Source organism: Helicoverpa zea, chromosome 11 (assembly GCF_022581195.2).
Source record: "Helicoverpa zea isolate HzStark_Cry1AcR chromosome 11, ilHelZeax1.1, whole genome shotgun sequence".
Lineage (NCBI taxonomy): Eukaryota > Metazoa > Arthropoda > Insecta > Lepidoptera > Noctuidae > Helicoverpa > Helicoverpa zea.
In genome coordinates this window covers 9,416,561-9,436,662 of record NC_061462.1, presented here as the reverse complement: position 1 = coordinate 9,436,662, position 20,102 = coordinate 9,416,561, and the positions used below count along the sequence as shown (strand labels likewise).

The following is a 20,102-nucleotide window of genomic DNA, read 5'->3' as shown; positions in this document are numbered from 1 at the left end:
TCATGGACGATAGACCGGCGGACAACATTGCATTGTCTTACTTTACACTGTAGTATTTCTTATCTGACCCTACTTAACCTTAATTTAATACAATATATTAGAGCAAAAAAAAAACTGCTAATGTATAAAAGGTAGAAATTATATAGGGTTGTATTTATTTCGTTACTCGGTAACAGTGTCTGTATTTAGTATGCCGACAAAAATAAATTATCGTCCTATCTTTGGGTTTCCCAATGAATAATTCCCAATTAATTTAGGTCAGTGTTTGCAATGTACCTAACTTTATTCGCTCCACCGGACCACGGGACTATGGAGTCTCGGATTTTTGGGGCCGAAGCCAACACTATGAAGCCTTTTAAGACAACTCTAATGAAATGGTGACACATTCGCTCTATTATGATCATAGCTTGACCCTTTAGCCTATCTCGTCGTACGTCTCGTCGTAGTGAATGTTCAATGTAACTACAAAATATTCTACCAGGAGGTAAGTATTATATAGTTGTATCAACATTAACAGATGTGCGATCAAGGCCGTAACGGTACATATCCGGCTGCAGCCATCGACGGCGTTTTTAAGCGAACTCTTTACAGGGACCGGCTCTTGCGCAGAAATCAACGGTACTCAGTTTTTCTTGCTGTCTATTCTGTTGGTGGTTAAGTATGTTTGAGTGTAGATGTAAATAGTTCAAGGCAATTAAGTAGTTCGATATTATATTTTTGTACTACGAGTAAGTTCTATTTACACAAGTGTGGACACTTTTAATTCAGATTATGTGTTCTAAAGTTTGGGGTCATTCGTCATCTCGACACACTTAACTCACCACTAATGTGTCCACTTGGTGAAACTCAAAATTTTAACATTTATTATGTCGTCAACTTGACACGTTAAGATTTTGATGCGTGTCCGGTTAACGAAAATTACACTTTTATGTTTTCACCAACTCGACATGATTTAGAATTTAACCCGATTTCAAGCAAAAAGTACAGTCAACACAAACATCATAGGCCACACTGATTGTGATATTACTTAAATATGCTATTTGTAATATTTGTAATGTACAGATTTTGCAAAATACAACAATAATATTGTACCCACTAGTATTGTAACGATCATTGCATATTATTATTATTTTTTGTGCCTACCTATCTGTAATTTTCGCTAATAAATAAATATTTTTATTTTTTACATACAAACAATACGTGATTATTAGACAGCTATTAATTACCTAAGTAATTATGCAATGCGCGGTAATAAATTCTGAAATTCCGATTCTGTAATGTTGATTTTATTGATCTCTAGTTATTATCTTAGTCTAAAAGTTAGAAGATGCGCAAGGCGTGATTCAAAAAAAGAACACACTTTAGAGTAGTTTTTCACTCAATGCATGATCATGTGACGTTTTTCTAAACTGACCCTTTTCACTGCCACCAAGTGTACTACTTAAGTATGGAACACACTATCCTCTAGCTATCAGTCCATGGAGACCGTTTTGCATCAAGTTCACATCACCGTTTAGCAACCTCCAACCTCTTATAAAGCTGTGAACTCACTAGAGAGGAATTTATTTCCTGGACAGTCGTGACGTCTCACACGATAGATATCTTAGGAGACTCTAGTGAATAAACGGCTTCAAGAACATCTTTTTTTAAGGTCAGGGTTTCTTGAGGTCTATTTTTAGACACTTTTTCTTGAAGTATATTTTGCTTGTCTGTGATAGAAAGGGTTCTGTTAACCTATATTAAAATTAATGTGGATCTCAGACATGCCTGATACACACATGTACCTGAATCGTGCGTAACCCGACTACGCCTACATTGGGAACGCCTTTTCTATAAGATGCTTTGTTTAGAATAATATCTTAGTAGATAATTAGGCTTTAACAATAGTGATGTTAAATCGTTTTAACCAAATTAAGTTAAGTTTAAAATATTACAAGTAAATGATGTATAATAAACTTGTTCCAAGAATTGGCTTCAGCGGCGAATAATTGCAGGAAACTTAGTAATTGGTTCTGCGGCAATCTTCAACAATAGAATCCGACTCTTAACAAAAGCATTTCAAAATTTCCTATTCAGAGTTCTTTGCTTATAAATATATTATAATCTAGTTTTTTTGCTAATCCATAATTTAATTGATTTACTAAATCTTCATGTTATTGTATGAAGAGTAAGTTAAGTTTACTTAGCTAATGACTAGACTCAGAATTACCTGAACTCACTCAAATAGCTCTCTGTCTAAGCTACTTTGATACCTCTTATCAAAGGACTTCGTTCGTCAGAGGTAAGTTTTTTAATATGAGTATCTTGGAGGCTAAATCCACCCCACATGCATAGTTACTTTAAGAAATGAATATATTTAAATTTATACATACAGTAATGTATAGTGCCTGACGAAGCCTGGAAATTAGTAATTGATACACCCGTCCATCGGAGAGCACCTAAATGTCGGTCCTGCGCCTGATCTCTCTCCGGTCGTGTCGGGTTGCCGTCCCATCGGGCTATGAGAGTAAAGGAATAGGGAGTGCAGCTGTGTCTGCGCAAATGCATGTGCATTATAATATATCCTGCACATTTGACTAATCTCCTAATATGAGAACAGCCGCCGTAGCCGATTATCGGCTAGGAGGACATCATCATCAATGTATAGTAAATAGATCACCATATTCGTAACTAAATAGCCACTGCCCCATATAATAAAGTATTCCACACGTAGGCCTCGCAAGTCCAACCCGAATTTTCCAGTTTTCCGCACCAACGCTAAGCCAAATGAGACTATACCTCTCTATCGTAATCCCGACCCATATAATCCATGTCCTATCCTATTAAGACTGCGAATTTGAAAGGACTAAACGCGTCAAATATAGGCTTTGTATGCCAAACACGGTAATCCTGGTTCCAGTTATCCAGTGTGGCAGGATTATAGCGAAATGTTTGATAGTAAAATTTTTATGTGGGCGTATGTAGTGGGGTAGCCATGGAGAACAAAATTTAAAAAACCCCCGACCCAAGAAAAGCACTCAATTATTATGACAAAAGGCTAAAAACGCTAAACCCTATAAAAAGCAAAAAATAACTTTTAACACTACGTAAGTACCAACTAAAGCATGTCAGACTAAACTAAATTTTGTCGTGTCGGGGGACCGCTCTAATTTATTAGCCTAACGTTAGAAGTAATTATATACTACTACATTACATATACTTCTTATAACTTTTTATATAATTTTGTTTAGATACGTGTTTTTTTTTTATACGAATGTTGTAATTATAGTTCGGCCATTCAGAGAATGCGTTCCTGACACGTCGCGATTGAACTGACGACGTAACTTTGCAATGGCGTTGCAGTTACGATAAAAATATTTTTGCTGGTTGTTTACCGTTTTAACAATTGAGGAGCATTAAAACAACATTATTATATCAATAATCAATGAATGTTATAATTTTGTGCCAAACTGAGTGTCAAATAACTTGGTAAACAATATTTTTCTAAATCTATACTGCGCTATTACAAGGTTATGTCAGCGGTTTATATTTTGTAGTGCTGTGCTAAAAATAACAGGCAAGTATCGTAATCTGTTCTTATACAGTTATAATATAAAATAATACGTTTTGATTTTCTTTTTAAGAATTGGAAAATAATGGACTATAAGACTTAATTATAACTTTTATGAAATATAAAAATAAAACTATGACCAAACCGCATTTTTATACTTAGATTAAAAATGGTAACCCCAAATGGCGTTATGGGCCGCCATTTTGTGACGCTAAAACAGTCGTCCGTTGTCGTTTCGTGCGCATAGACCACGTTTTTCAAGTGTTTTCGGTCTGTTTTTATTTGATTACCCGGCTTTTGTTAGACCGAGATATCAGGATTGATTCTGTTATTGATAATAATATAATTATACATGTAGGCGAAGATGATGATGAAGACACCACCTCCTCAAGCAAATCGGAGTCTGATTAATATTCTGTTCGCACATTCAATTCAATGTACTTGTAACAAAGAATAAATAAAACAATTTTATTATATGAATATTACCTTTTTTTGGTTTCCACTTAAATAACTAAAATATAAAACAAATGATTCCGCCAATTTAAAACGAAAATAATCTTAAAATAATGCGGCGGTTCATTTTGAAGGAACGGTAACGAACTCAGTGTTATGTTGTGCCCATCACTAGTCGTGACTAACTGATAGGTGTCAGGAACGCATTCTCTGAACGGCCGAAGTATAGGTAGGTATCATTTGATTTATGTAAGTATTTTAAAGGTAAAAAGCGGTCCCCCGACACGTCAAAATTTAGTTTAGTCTGACATGCTTTAGTTGGTACTTACGTAGTGTTAAAAGTTATTTTTTGCTTTTTATAGGGTTTAGCGTTTTTAGCCTTTTGTCATAATAATTGAGTGCTTTTTTTGGGTCGGGGGTTTTTTAAATTTATAATTTTATTTTATTTCATGCTTTTTGAAGGAGCTCCTTAATTTTTCCTTCTTTCATTTAATTTATTTTTCATCCCACCATCTCGGAAAGAGTAGTTTTACCCTTTGATATCTGAGCGTAAAAGTCATTTTTATCCTCTAGCTAGAGCGGCAAAGTGATTTGAATTTAGAACATCGTGTGCAATACTCCATTTGTGACAATCTTGATAAGACTTTTCAAACAAATACATATATTAAATAAATAAAATACTGCTTAAAATAATTATTCAATTAATTAAGTATTTTTTATTATTGTTTTTACACAGATTTTTAACGTCGGCGTCGTTTCATTTTTAAAGTGAGTTTTCAAATATGTTAACTTTAATAGGTACATCTTTTTAATTTGATACTCGTATGTGCGCGCCATTTTGTTTTTTTGCATTTAGTAATTTCCTCGATGAGGTGGGATGAAAAGTTACGTGTTGCACTCGAGTGCAAAGATTTTTCACCTTGTGCTCTTTTGATTCCCTCGCTATCGCTCAGGATTCTAATTATTGAAACACTCGCTACGCTCGTGTTTAAATTTTAGAATCCTTCGCTTGCTCGGTCATCAAAATTGAGCTCGCGGTTAAAAAGCAACTTTGCACTCTTGTATAACAAATAACTATTATTTTAAGATGGGGTCGCTATATGCAATCTCAGCCAAAAGAAGCTGTTTAACAATCCTCATGACAAACTGGCTCTGGGAGAATTGCACAGATTGAGAAACAACAAAGATTAACCTTTGGTCATTCTAGATTTTCAGCAAAAATATAAATCGGTTTATCCGTTTCATTCCGGCATTCCAGGGTTTCATCCACCACATCCCATTTCCAGCATCAGGTTCTCGTCAATCAGAAACATGAAGAGAACTCGTCAAGACAAATTCAACGAGCCCAAACTCGATGGGTTTACTAAGAGGCAGTTCAGGGTTACGTCTCCTATCTTCGTGTCCTAACAGCAGACCAGCTCAGTGGTTCTAGAAAACATTAGTATTTCAAATTTCAGATCCCACATATGCTTGCAAGTAAACTGAGCGTGTAACATTCCTATCACACCTAACAAACGAGCTGATGACCTTGAAGACCTGAACCGATTTCCACCAAACATAGCTAAGAACACTCCCGAATGACATTCCTTTCAAACAAAAAAAACCGCATTACAATCGGATCATCCGTTTGGGAGCTACGATGCCACATACACACACACACACACACACACAGACACGTCAAACTTATAACACCCCGTCGTTTTTGCGTCGGGGGTTAAAAATGACTAGCGGAGGCGACTCAACGGATCATCGCCTAAGAAAGTAGCGCGCCAAAATGCGGGAGCGGGGGAGCGAGCGAGAAAAGTTACTGCTTCGATTCTATTCCCCTTCTTTGGATGTATCCATTTTTGTCATGTAATACCAAAAATCGTTGACAGATGTCTCAAAGAACCCGAATGCCTCGTTAGTTCACTGTACTGATAGTTTTGGTCATGTACATGGTACGAATTTGACCTACAAGAAGGGACCTGACCTACCTGCATTATGGCTTCTCTGGTCATCTTTTCTCACTCCGTGGGCTTACCTGACATAGCGCAGGCAGTATTTAATCACGATAGGTGAGCTCGCAATATAATGAACGTATTCTAGCTAGAGCGGTAATTCTGTAAGGGTATCTTTTAATAATTGCGGTTGGTCGGGAACGTGGTAGATATAATTTTATTACTATGAAAATAGATAGTTGCTATTAGTGTCTAGTGTTGATACGTGTGCATTTTGACATAATTTTTATCAGCCCTTTTGCTCAATTAAAATATTGTTTCGTTAGTAGTAAAGGACTGTTGTAATCATTACTTGAATTGCGGTCGTTCACCTTATGTATCATAAGAAAAAAAAACATAAATATTATTTGTGTCAACTTGAATTGTACGATTCTAATGACAACGAACCAGAAAATATTTCTATAAAACAAATATATATTGAATAAATATCCAAATACTAATAAGGCAGACTCACGAAACAAGACTTTTTTCTTTATTCAAAATATTCAGTCCTTCATAAAATAGCGACAAAAAACAATCGTAGTAAATATAGGATTTTGTATACGATATTACGTAGACATGGCAGTTTGTTTCATAATTGTATATAAACGTGACTGTTTTTAATTTGTATCATGAACCATTACCGTACTCGCACACTGAAAACTTTTAGTCGGCCGACAATTTTTTGCTTTTGCTCATAAATCAGTATCTATGGAAATGAATGGCTGTACGCACATAACAACGACTAGGTTTTGGGCCGGTAATAGACCGACTAAGAACTTTTGATTGAAATCACGATTATTTTTAAAAAAACATATACAGGGTGTGTCGTTCACAATCAAATTAAATCCTATCGCATAAACTTTATGATATTCTATGGCGAATTGTAAAAAATGTTTACCAATCCATCCAGTGGTTTGGCCACAGGAGTCATTTTTCGTTTTTATAATTTACAACATCATGTGTAAAGCAGAGATAAAGTTAGGAGTATCGAATGTTTTGATCAGTTGACAGCTGTCAGTTTTCAAGGGAGAATTTCAGTTGTTTGTAATGACTGACGTTTATGGTGTTCCAATTTTCGCACATTTTTATTCTATTTACTTTGTTTGAAAAATTCATTTTTTTATTTTTACGTATTTTTCTGTTTTGTTTGTGTTAATTGACATACATTAACTAGCATATTATCGCATTTCATTTAATGTGATTGTGAACGACACACCCGATATAGAGAGTGTGTCGTACCTAATCACGTTAAATGAAATACGTTAATATACTAGTTAATATATGTGGATTATCACAAAGGAAAAAAATAAATGCGTAAAAATAAAAAAATGATTTTTTCTAACAAAGTAAATAGAATGAAAATGTGCAAAAATTAGAACACCATATAACAGTCAGTCATTATATACAACGGGTATTTTCCCCTGAAAACTGACAGTAAATTATGAAAACGAAACATGACTCCTGGGGCCAAATAACTGAATGAATTACGTTATTTTTTTTAACAATTCGCCATAGAATATCATAAAGTATATGTGCTAGTATTTAATGTGATTAGGTAGGACACACCCGATATATCCCATTGTGTTTCAATGGGCAATGATTGACCGACTGTTTAGTTGGCAGTGTGCGGGTAGGTAGGTACTCTTATTTGGAAAACCGTTGACGTGTAAATAAGCACTTCGCAGAAGTTGAGTTTTCAACGTATTGTTTATTGGGAGTGTTTTGATTAAATCCGTTTTCAACACGAGTAAAATAATTGTCATTTTGTAATCAGGCCCAGTTTAATAAATTCTTAGTAATAAGCTTTATTTTATTCAATGAGTTAAGGTCTCTGTTGTGTTTTGATTTATGCAGGAACAATGATCAAGGTAATAGATAATGTCGTGAAGTTAATCCTTCTGGTATGACTAATGATATGGGTATGTTCGCTTAACTGAGAGCTCAGTTTGAGTAGGTTGGCTATTGTTCAGTCTTTACGTAGTCAGAAGCCAGAAAGACTGACAACCTGTATTACCAATGGGTATGGTTACGGGTTGCCCTCGTAACCGGGTAGAGAAGATCAGATAAGCAGCATGTAAAATAAGTACTAAGATGCATTTGGTTTGACTGGAAGCCCGGCTCCTACATAATTGGATAACGACTAGGCAGATGATGATAAAAAGTAACTGCTTTGTGTAAAAGTGACCTATGATAGTCTTTAAGCTATATTATTATATTCCCTATTTTTTTCAGTGAAGAATTGTGACCACTTTTCGAATAATAGAAACCAAAAATGTATTCAAAGAACGTCCACCTTGATTGACACAAAACACCCCTTGTCTGACTCCTCGATCAAGCCAACACTACAGTTCCGTGTTCACAAACACAAAGCTTCGAACACAAGTCACTTGTCGTTCGAGAAGGTTCTGCTATCGACGTCCGATACCATTGTGATACACTCGAAGAGCTGATAATTGCACGCATCTGTATAACATGGAGAATAAAACTACAAAGGTGTCATAACGGAAAATCTCCTAAGAAAGTAGAATGTTCGTGGGACTACTTAGGAATGTTACTGGCTGCGTTCATAAGCCTTTATTGTAAAACAAAAAACCGTTGGCAGACGTGTCAAAGAACCCGAACGTCTCTTAGTTGACTCGGAACTGATTGTTTTGGTCAAGCCCTCCGTACGTATTACACTTAAAAAAAGGCGGCTGACCTATCTGCCTTGTGGCATCTCTGCTCGTCTTTCCTTCCTCCGTGGTACGGGGGGGTTTGTCATCTTTACGTGGTTCCCGGTCAGGGCTGGTAGATTGCTGTTGTCTTTTGTTTGTGTAATCTGAAATGTTGGTCAGTAGTTAATGGTTTCTTTTGAGGAATAGAAAAAAATGGAGATTGAAATTGTAATAAAACATATGTATGTAAACTATGCCTTATTATTTTGATCTGTTCTGGTAAATTAGAAAACATGATTTACAAAATATACACAGGTACGCACACAAAAATTGGACCAAAGTTTTCAAAACTATTATTTTTCTATTCAAACTTTGCAACACAAGCAATCAAACAATCTATTGTCGCCATAACTATTTAAAATTCTATTTATCCACAATAGAACACCGATTCAATCAATTAAAACTTTCAATTAGGTATTTTATGTTTCAATGAAACTCTGGTTATAGTTAGTATTGTTTGTCAAGCCTGTCCTTTATACCTTTCGATAGTTATCAAAGACAAAGGTTCTGCAAGGTCAGAAACAAAGCACTATCGATTTGAATTCAAATAAAAGACTCGTGATATAGTTTTGAATAATTAATTTATGCTTTGATCAATGAAACCAGTCTGGCCGCAACTCAATACCTAATTGTTCTCTGCATAGAAGTTGTATGCAGACACCAATTTTAATCGGTTGGCACCAGTTGAAATTCAGGCTTGAGCAGTAAATTCTTTTACATACGTGCTGTACGATACCTACCATGGTATCTATAGTTCGGCCATTCAGAGAATGCGTTCCTGACACGTCGCGATTGAACTGACGACGTAATAACATTCATTGATTATTGATATAATAATGTTGTTTTAATGCTCCTCAATTGTTAAAACGGTAAACAACCAGCAAAAATATTTTTATCGTAACTGCAACGCCATTGCAAAGTTACGTCGTCAGTTCAATCGCGACGTGTCAGGAACGCATTCTCTGAATGGCCGAACTATACCATGCCCTAGTTATCGGGTGATTATCAAGTTTTTCCAATTTGTATTACTTCGAAGATAAGGTATTACTTAATAAAAGCGGATAAATTGGCCTAGTTGCCTGAGTAAAGGGGAAAAATAATAAAAAACAATAATAAAAAACGTCCGAATTACTCTCCACGTTTTTGGAAGTCTGTCCGAAGGTTATTGGTTCTTTACAGAAACTCCCATCACTTGTTATTGGAAATTAAGACATTTAATCATATACAATATATATATATATATACATACAATATATATATATATATATATATATATATATAGATTCAAAGGAAGGTAACTCTTTCAGGAAAAAGCCATAAACTATTATTGCAACCACAAACGTGCATCCGACAGCCCTATTCTTCCTACACTGCGGTGCAGCAGATGCCTTTGACAGTTAAACGATCCATTCTTCCCAGTGTCGACTATCTCATTTGATTCCGATCGTGAATAATGCTCCGTGTATTATGTTTTATTGATGTCCCACTTGCAACTGCGTTTACGTAGTTTATTTGCAGCTTGGAATATTCTTCCTTTGTAGTGCCAAAGAAGTGTTCCGTTTTTCTTCTGTGTAACTATTTGTCATGTATGAATGGTGGATGCCCCTGAATGGTGGAAACTTTTCAAATCAGGGACATCCACGGTTTTGACTTAAGTTTTTCTTTTTTCGAGCAATAATAAAATTAAACACAGATTTCCACATTACAATATGTGCATAATAGAAAGATTCGCACCAATAATATGTAGTGTATTCGAAAATCTGAGTATTATCAGATACATATCAAAGTAGACTTATGAATACATACATAAAATATCACATCTACTCAGATTCTGTCAGGAATTCAATATCTTACAAATAACTTTTTCAACACCCACGAACAGAATTCCTGTGCTCCTAGTATCCAGCATAGAAAAACCGACTGTTTCATATTCACTTGTTTTTCATTAAAGATGAGACGAAAAAGACGCCATCTTGGCAATATTGATTCTGTGAAAGAATAGAAAGAATCTTTAATAACTTTGATAAGAATCTCTACGTACGAGTACTTATGAACTACTTTAGAGGCATTTCAAAGTTTCGCTCCCGATGCGTTTACTTGCACAATTTTTACTGTATTCATATATTTTCTTTATAACATTTTTAAGTATAATTTTACAAAGCAGTAAGTGATTTACTCATTTTGTGTAATATTGTGTTGCTATTAAATTTGTTCCACCAGTTCTTCTTCGCAGCAAACACACATAGGAAGTGTTGGAGAATGGGGACTGTCTTTTGTAATTTGACCTTCAAAAAGTGCCAATTTTCAGTCTACTTTGAATAAATTATTTTTTTTACTTTATTTTTGAAATGTAGGTACATAAAGCGTTTTCAACAGGAAAAGATAGTAAAGTAAATCAATCATAGTTATAAAAAGTCGATAAGTAGTCCATGAAAAACGTCTTAATTTTAGTACAAATGAAGATCAAGAAGCCGTGAGGAATCGGACTGCAAACATTATTACCACAATTGTAGTGAGTTACCGCTAATGGTATTTGTAGACCGGTAATAGTAATGCAATTAGCAGTAATTGCCTGACAATTACTGGTAGGCAATTGTATTTGTAGGCCTAGCTTCAGTATGTGGCGGATAATAAACTTTTCAGATGTTTTTGGGGGGTTGGTAACTAAGTGATAGCCGGATTAATTAACGAGGTAAAGCCACGCTTGATGCGGTCGGCCTGTGGATGGGTAACGGTCCGGAACATCAATTTCCTTCGTGTTTCGAAGATCACGCACACTTATATGTATACACGGAGGAACTGAACGATCCTTACTTATATGCTTTATAAATGCGAAAATAAATCTGTCGTTCTGTTTGTCTATCCCGCCTTACTACTGAACGCATTTAATGAAAAGTAAACAGTCCTACAGCTTGAGAAGCCACATAAATAGGCTACTAGTCGGGTTAGGGAAGCAGTTTTCTCGGGACGCGTTTTAACAATGAATTATTCCACTTACCATTTACAAAGATTACTTATGTATTTTACATGTAATTTCTTGCCATAAACCACGCTTTTTAATTCAACCAGCGATGATCTGACTTCACGAGCCATAAACCCCATATCTCACAGCTCACATGCAAGTTCTAATAACATGGTGTTTGTACGGAAGCTGAGTGTTTTCGCTCAACTTTCCACTAACGTGTACGAGTATTACTAGTAGGCAATTGTATTTATAGTCCTAATTTCAGTCTGAGCTGAATGATGAATTTTTCGAATGTTTTGGGAGTTTAGTTAAAAACCCCGTAACTAATCGATTACCAAGGTAAAGTTACGCTTCGGTCAGAACGGGGATGGGTATCCGGAACATTAATTTCCTTCGTGTTTCGAAGATCACGCACACTTACACACACTGGTAACAATTACGGTGTTTTAATTTTTCCATTGCGAATGAATGAATGAATCATTTCTAGTTAAAATTACATACAATTGTTTAGTGTATTTATCATAATTTATTTATATAAACTACGCTTTTTAATTCAAACAGCGATGATCTGACTTCACGAGCCATAAGCCCCATATCTCCTAGCTCACATGCAAGTTCTAATAACATGGTGTTTGTACGGAAGCCGAGTGTTTTCGCTCAACTTTCCACTAACGTGCTTAGACAAGTTTGACGCTTGATTGAGTCGAGTGTGCGAAGTTCATCCGTAGGAATTTGTTCGCACTATTAAGTCGTAACGGCTTTTCCTTGTGGTGCATTGCGTCTTTACTGGGGGAAGATGCTTCCTAATTATTGAAGACGATTTTTGTTACTAACCTTACATACAGCGAGACTGTACCTACTAAAGAAATGTTGGAAGATTAGGCCATAGACCCAAATCTTAAACTACTATTCTGCAATTTCTTTCATTCTACTTCGAAAATAATCATAACAATATTTTACAGTTATTGTAGGTTATACACAGAAGTCACCTGAATTTAATTATTTTCAGGCAGGTATTTAAAGAAAGTAAAAGAGAAATCCGCTAAATATACAACATGTAACGTAATTAACGCACACCCTCAAACACCCCAATTAGAATATTATGTTATAATCATAATACATACACTGAATTTTTAATATAACATGTATAGGCATTGTTATTTACTAAATTAGTTATACCAATTTTTGGAGAACTTTTTGGTCATACTACTACGCACGCAAATATCGCGCCGCGCGCCGCTCGACTCGACACAACATAACGAAACTACGGAAAAAGCCGACAATACACGAAGTCTTATTACTTTGAGTTACGGTCTATTTGAATTTGTTTTGACTGTACAGGGTTAATATGACAATAATTTCCGTAGTTTTAATTATTTTTGGGATAAAAAAATACCTATATTAAAAATGATATAAATCGATTCAGTAAACGATTCTGAACAAACTAATTTCAGGATTTGCGTTAATTGAGTTACATGTTGTATGTAAATACATAATATGTGCATTAGAGGATAATAAGTACTTGTGTAACTAATAGGAATACAACATAATACAAACTGTTCCTAATCTAAACTATTTCAGATGTTGGTATCTAAATCCTAGACATTGACATAGTTTCTACTGAATGATTTCACTAATAAAACTTTTTGCTATTCCCAAATTGAACATGGATGGCCGAAAACTGAATACCGTGCCCATAGCTCACGAATCCACACGTGAATTTTAAACTAATCCGTTAAGCTTTTAAAATGTTTCAAACAACCGGTTTACGCTTCGAGTATTTACTATTAGGATAACATACTTATACACTATAGTTTTAGTTTAAATCCTTAATTGTTTTCTGTTGTTTGTAACGCAAATTGGATCGTATGAAAGACGATATAGCGGGAAAGAAAGTGAATTGTGAGATGATATGACGTCAAACAGATTGTCTTCTGTTTAGACAAATCAAACAGCAGCCTTATGTTAAAAGAAAATGGCGCCGAATTAATTTGTAAAACTATAAAGTAATGCCAGTATTATTTACAAAAAGGGTTTTTGAATACAAAGTCTAGTTCTCCATTGTTAGAAAAGTAAAGTAATACTTTATGCAAACCGAGTAAATTATTTATGAATTCATTTTTGTTGCAGATAAACCGCACGGACAGGCTGAATAAGAGGTCAGTTCACTACTAAGTCAGTTAACAAAGAAGTTTTATATGCTCTATGCATTTTATTGTTCCTTAGCATTTTTACCATTTTAAAGGAAAATTATAACATTAACGCTATGTGTTTTAAATAATTCAATTTTTCCAATGTTTTAACACTTTTATTTTCTCGTATTTGCAAAATAAATGAAATTGGTTTAGCGATGTAAATCTAAAAAGGATTTACTTTGGCTATATTAATGTAATGAGGTTAAGTTAACACAGATTTATTATTATAATTTTACGATTTATATTCTTTATTCAAAAACTTCGAAAGAATAATAGAAAAAAAAACTATTTAATTGATTTATTCATTGAATGCGCGTATTCGCTGACAAATCGACTATTTGTTAGGCTTCCAATTAGTGGAGCTGGCGAGCGTTCTAAAATCAAATGGAATTAATCGTAATGAAGCACTGCTTTGATTCATTTGTTTTCGACGGCCATTGTTCCCGTGTTATTTAAAAACGTGTTTTGTTTTTTATGCGGGCGATTTTATTAATAGGTTTTTAATTTATTCATATTTATTTTTAGGAATTTATGCATTTCAACGTTTTTAATAAGCCCAAATTCGATTTTTTTTTGTTAAATGGTATTCTGTAATGCTAAAATGCTTTCCATTTTAAAATAATGTGCGTAATGAAAGATGAAGTTATGGCTGATTTACATTGAGTCAGTAACTGACGTCAGTCCACTGACAAGTCAGTGCTGACCCGGCACTGCCATCGTGTAAATTGATTTGAAGTCAGTACAGTACTACTGACGAAACACTGACACTACACTGACTTCGTGTAAATAGCACGCGTCAGTTTTCGGCGCCTACACTGACGTCAGTTACTGACTCAATGTAAATCAGCCTTTACAAATTATGCACTATTAGAGATTAATCAATGCTGTATTACGAAGTACCTTGTTACACCAAACTAATGACAAAGGTACTTGATAAAATAAAAAAGAATCGAGAAATTGATGGATACTGCCTACCTTACAGGCAGGCCAATCCAGAAATGAATGCTTAAGTACTATCGTACATAAAAATCTATATGTACCGTCAGGTCAATGACTCCATTTCCCATAACCGACCATAACATTGTTATCACCAGCATAAGTTTTAACGACATCCGTCGACATAGGGGAAAGTGCGGTACTGTCATTTGACGATGCGACGTAACGTTTGCTTTCACGCACTATCGGAAACGAATTGGCGATTATTTCGATAATTGTCGGAACTTTACTTTTCATCGGAAAGGCGAATGACATGTTTGTGAAGTGAGTGTCAACAGATCGCTTAAAGTCAATGAACAGAATTCAATGATAGTTTGTAGGTGTTATGTATTATGAAACTCTTTACGGTGAACGATTAAAAATATGAAGGAGTGCCATGGAGATTGAGTGAAATGGAGAAGAAATAATAGGAACACTGGCCTTCAACCTCATGTGTGGTTACAGGCGGGAAAGATAGATATTACCTTCAAAATCATTTACCTTTTGATATTACTAATCTAGATAAACACCAGAGATTACCATGAAATTCCATTTTTCTACTGCCTGATAGTAATTTGAAGCGTAATAACATTTTTACTATACCCTGCTGATTACTTTCCGTGCAAATTTTATGATAACATTGTTGAATATTTATAACGTTCATGAAAGTGTTAAATAAATAACAACTTTTAATGAATTCCTGATTGATCGTGTTACGGGAAGCACGTTTCGATATAGTATGTTTTTTTTTCGAACATTCACTTTCCTATTCGGTGATTTACTTTTGGTTACTATTTCTTCAAATCTTTAGTGAAGATGTGGTCAAAGATGGAACACGCTAGCCAAGTAGTATCTTATTCATGAAAATCAGAATTATAATAGAAACTATTGCTAGAATAATTCTTGTCAAAGAGAGAAATGCTTCAAAAAATATCTGACGATCGATGTTGGCCCAAAAAACAATGCGCAAATGTAAACATATTTAGACTTGTGAAGCGTAGAACTTTTTATATACGGCCGGATTTGTATACCTACCTCAAATTATTTTCAGAAACATTTTGCTACAGCCTTCATACTATCACATGTAACGAAGCAAGTTTTTAACTATTCTTCCAACCCTTACTCGGTTCCTGGAAAAGAGGCCAGGATTTATTCCGAGAAGTACAGGCAACCACTAAATATAGCAATGTAGCTGTTTGGAATGCTCTATTCCTTTTCTGAAAATACGTAACGGACGCAATATCTATGGTGGTAAACTAATATTGCCGACGGAATACCGTTTGAAATTTTTTACTCACCAAAGCGCCAACATGTATTTCTACATTTGAACCAGCCCGTATCATGGTTTCAAGAGAACTAGGCTATGTTAAACATTTTGAAAATCGAACAAAAATGGCGTAAAGAATTCCTTTTTTTTATTTTGTTCAACATTTTGTCCGTGAATTAATCAGCTTTACCAGATTATTAATTTATTCTAAACTGGTAAAAGATCCCTTACCGTTAAGAATAATAGTTTAGTAGAATAATACTTAGGTACATGAAGCCACATTGGGAACGTCACAGTTCTCATTTTATAAGTGGTTATACTTTTGCTAAAACACAATAATTCCATATGAATATCTGTTAGCCAGAAGGCTACAAGTAAGAATCAGTTTTATACGGATGCGTAGGGCAACTTCAGATTTTCAAAAATAACAAAAAATAATAAAAATGAATGAAAATAGTAAAAATGAATTTGTAGCAACAAAACGAAGTTCTGTAAATTAGCATTTTATTATTAGAATTGCATCAAACAGCGTCGGTTTTTACAATTTTTCCATTTACATTTTTTAATATCGAGCTTTAAGCTGCATGAAATGAATGTAATATTCGCAGCTGGTAAGACTGACAGAATGAGTTACTTATTACATTTTAATAAGATTTATTAAATTGCAGTTTTATATTAAGTTATTTCATTGACGGTAAATGATAATGTTATCTTACAGTTAATTAATTAGATTAATATTACAGTTGGTAAATTAATAACTGAACTAAAATTGTTTTTATGCATTTTTTATTCGTGGGGGTGAATTATCGATTAGTTGCTTATTTTATATATCTCCGTTCATTATATATGCCTACTTTGGAATGAAAATTCAAAACTCATTTTATTCTTGCGAATATGGGTATATGTGGATATTATATTATTTAACAAAAGGAGCATTTACCATATCTTACCATAAGGCTTGCAAAATTAAACTATTAGGTAAATATAAAAAGTAGATAAACATACAAAGCAATTTTGATAAAATTACTATATGCCATTATAACTTATCTTCTGAAAATTCACACTTTTTCTGAGCACTAAACACACTACAAACTATAGACTTCATATTAAAATCGTTTTCATTAACGAATTCGCATATAATATACGAAAATTTCAATAAGGGTAATTCTTTCCACTGTTTTGGTAATTTATTATAAATCACCGGAGCGATACAGTAAACGCTTTTGCGCATAAGTGTTGTTTCATCTGTTTGTAGACAAAGTAAACTATTGTTTCGCCTATTTCGTGGGAAATTATCGGCATTAATGAATGATGAACAACCCAAAAGAAGATAAACACAGATCCGTGCATTCGACACGATTAAAAACTTAGGCTTCAAGTCAAACCCAGCTCTTGCTAGTCCACACATTCCAAGCTTTCTATAGAACGCAATAAACCTCTTTGCAGCAATAAAACCGATATGATAGTGAATTCCTTAAGATTCTAACAGCCGTAACACTATAGTTAATGCTCAATGGAACGTGTGTGCATACAATATGATCTGTGTACAAAGATGGCGGATTGGACGGTTGGTCAATGAACAGGGGTGGCGGAATATGCAGGTTATGTATGTTGAGTTCTTCATTATTTACGTATTGTATATAGTATATTGTATACCTATTGCACAAGCAGATAACCTCAAGCGGCGCAAATATAGTAACCTTATAGGCAATTACATGTTTGAGCCGTTTGAGGTTGAAAGTCTAGGGCCGTGGGGTCCGAGCGCCCACCTTCTCGCCAGGGATATTTCCCAGCGCCTGGTTGACACTTCCCGGGACCCAAAGGCTGGCTTTTATTTCGCACAGAGGTTGAGCATTGCTATCCAACGTGGCAATGCTGCCAGTCTTTTGGGTACATTACCCAGTGACAGCGATGAGGAGCAATTTTTTGATGCACTGTAAGTATTAGTTTTAAGTTGTATATATATATAAGTTTATTTTATTTTTTTTCAATTAATGTAAATACTTTGTGAATAAATACCAAGTTTATCCTTTTGATATTTGTCGCCAGGTGGTCAGATCGGTGATTCGATGGCTGGTTATAGTGGTTATTCTTATGTATGTACTAGCTTCTGCCCGCGACTTCGTACGCCATCGTTAGAGACGTGTAAAAAGGTTTTTGAATCATTCTGGGTGGAGGAAATACAGATAAAGTTACGATCTGGAGGTAACTACAAATCAGCCGATATAATTAATTTGCAAATAAAAATACAAAGCCAAATATCTTTGAATTTATTCATATGACAAATATGATAGATTATAAACAAAATTCCCCTAAAATACCTACCTTCACGCAGGGTACCGTATTTGCGTATATGAATACAAAATGTATCCCATCTCACCTCCCATGAACTTTAACTAGGACACTGTAAAGTATCTGAATATTCATCAAGCCCAACCCGTTTATGTGGTGGATCCTAGACCGAAACCTTGTCACCATAATTGGTACAGCACTGGCGTTAAATTGCACATCCTTTAATTTTCCCATCATTTCCAAGTACAGACCCACCTGCAATCTATGCATATCTGTGATGCTAGCTTTGACTTGATGTTGCTGTTAGTAAGAAAAACGGGAGCTAGAAGTCAAGGGACTGTATTTCAATTGAGTCTTTAAAAATAAACTACTCATATATCATACAATTAGTTTGAATTTATGAATTCCAACCAAATATTTAAATGATTCAGTTTCCTAATTCTAGTTGTACTTACTGATTTAAATATCTGTAGAACTTCAACTCCTATTTTCGCCTACTGCACAGAATCTAGGTGGGTCTATAGAGCTTGCAACTCCGAAAATGTGAAACAGGCTCCAATATTGAGATACTGCACACAGGAATCAATATCTGTAGTAATTAGGACATCTCTAAAGGCTTCCTTACCTATCTAGGATCGGTTCGGAGACTGCCGTCTCTGTGTGGAAATATCAGAATATTGTAGAAGCTTGATACACGCTGTTGAATATCGAACAGGCTCCAAATATTGTAAATTGGTGTAGCTCAACACTAGGGGATACGTTCGGAGTATGAATAAGACAAAGCATTTTGAATATGACGACGAAAGCTGTATTACTATTGATAACTAGTGCTGAAGTATTTATTATATTCACAAAATTGATGCATATAATTATACATACACATACATACATTTTTATTTATCTCGATATACGAGAACGCAGCTTCTTTTTGCAAAATATATACCGTTTACTTCAATAACGATTGGTTCGTCAGAAATTTGAGTTCATAATAAAATGTTATTATCAATTTGTGTATCCATAGGAGCGTGTCACTAGCCTCTACGCGCTATGTTTAAGGCAACTCGTGCCAAAATAATCTAAACTTTGACCTATATCATTGTCTTATTCATACCTCAACTGCAACATCTTAAAGTTGATGCGAGGCGTCTATATTACACAGCCTAGGATACCGTGAAATATCTGCATTTATAAGTGGCAACCCTATAGATGTTGCAATCTGCTCCCGAATGCACCGCAAACTGATTTACCCCTTTATCTTAGTAGCGCGGCGACCCGATACTATCTGTAGGTAATTGATTTCTGCAACAGTAAATGGTATTGTACGAAATTGTTGTGGGCAAGACCGTTCAAGAGGTTAAATGGGTGCAGTTATGATTTCTAGCGGTAGGCTTCCATTAGGTTTGTGCATGAGGACTTGAGTATTTAATAGGATAAATTGTAAAAAACTATGTTTGCCATGGAAAGAAAGAAAAAATGGCAACGTTCATTTCAATGGCAATTCATTTTTTGTATAAGAAGTAAGAAGTTTGTTAAGAAGTAAAAAAAAAAAACAAATGACTACAGATAACCTATAATTCTCTTGTTTTATAAATCTTGTATAGCCATAGCAACAAAACAAGACGAATAACTTAGAACAAGTTTATAATTGATTTGAAAAGCAATCTGAATGAAAGTAAGCAAGCAGTCATTTTGACAATTTGGATTCCATC

The 20,102-nt window shown here is 34.8% G+C and overlaps 1 protein-coding gene across 1 annotated transcript in view; it reads left to right on the top strand.

Moving 5' to 3' along the window:
- LOC124634421 (protein artichoke) overlaps positions 1-20,102 on the top strand; it is a 125,363-nt gene that overhangs the window by 49,836 nt on the left and 55,425 nt on the right. Inside the window, exon 2 of the mRNA XM_047169996.1 lies at positions 13,795-13,823. The gene's annotated coding sequence lies outside the window, so the exon portion shown is untranslated. The remainder of the gene's footprint in view (positions 1-13,794; positions 13,824-20,102) is intronic.